Source organism: Phaethon lepturus, unplaced genomic scaffold, assembly GCF_000687285.1.
Source record: "Phaethon lepturus isolate BGI_N335 unplaced genomic scaffold, ASM68728v1 scaffold35852, whole genome shotgun sequence".
NCBI classification, from domain to species: Eukaryota; Metazoa; Chordata; class Aves; order Phaethontiformes; family Phaethontidae; genus Phaethon; species Phaethon lepturus.
In genome coordinates this window covers 5213-5986 of record NW_010521836.1, presented here as the reverse complement: position 1 = coordinate 5986, position 774 = coordinate 5213, and positions in this window count along the sequence as shown.

Genomic DNA, 774 nt, shown 5'->3' with positions numbered 1-774 from the left:
GGATGGGCAGGTTTCTCCTGGGGGGCTGCCTGCTGGCGGTGGGGAAAAGGTAGTCTAGGCGTGAAACGCATCCCGGTTTCGAAAGCCTGCTAGCAAAGAGGGGGCACGCTCTGTTTTTGCGGTGGCATAATTTTGGGGAAGTGGCTGAGGAGCTGCAGGGTGGTCATGGTGTTAGAGATGGGAAAATAACCCCGGGGAGGTGCTTTGCATTGTCTGCAGCGAGAAACCCTGCCGGGTGGATTTTTCTGCTTCCCTTCGTTGCTTGCGCTGATAGCTCTGGGGTTTGCAGCATGCACAGCCCACTCGAGGAGGTTCCCACTCAACTTTCCAAAAGTTCGGTGTTTAAAGCATCTGTAAAAGCGCTGAGGCAATTGGAACTAGCAGCTTTTGAGAATCGGCTCTTTTCTTCCTGGCTCAGAAATACCAAGGGTCGACAGCTTTGCTTTTTATCTTGTTCTTTTTGACGCACAATCGCACGGTGGAGTTTTGCTGGTGTTGACTGGGGCTGGTAGGAATGAGGGTGCGAGACGCTGGGTGAGAGCGGGGAAGTAATCGTATGGAGCCCGAGACCTTTCCCCTTGAAAGTCTGTTTGAGCTGGGCATTAGCTGAGGAGCAACCCTACGGAAAGTTGCTGTGAGCAAACAGAAAGGCAGCTGAGGAGCACTGCTCTGTATCCAGCAAATAAGCGTTTAACCTTTTCTACTGATAGACCGAAGTGCTGGGCATTTTCAAGGCTCTGGGGTACAGAGGGCTTTGAAAAACACCAAGTTTTC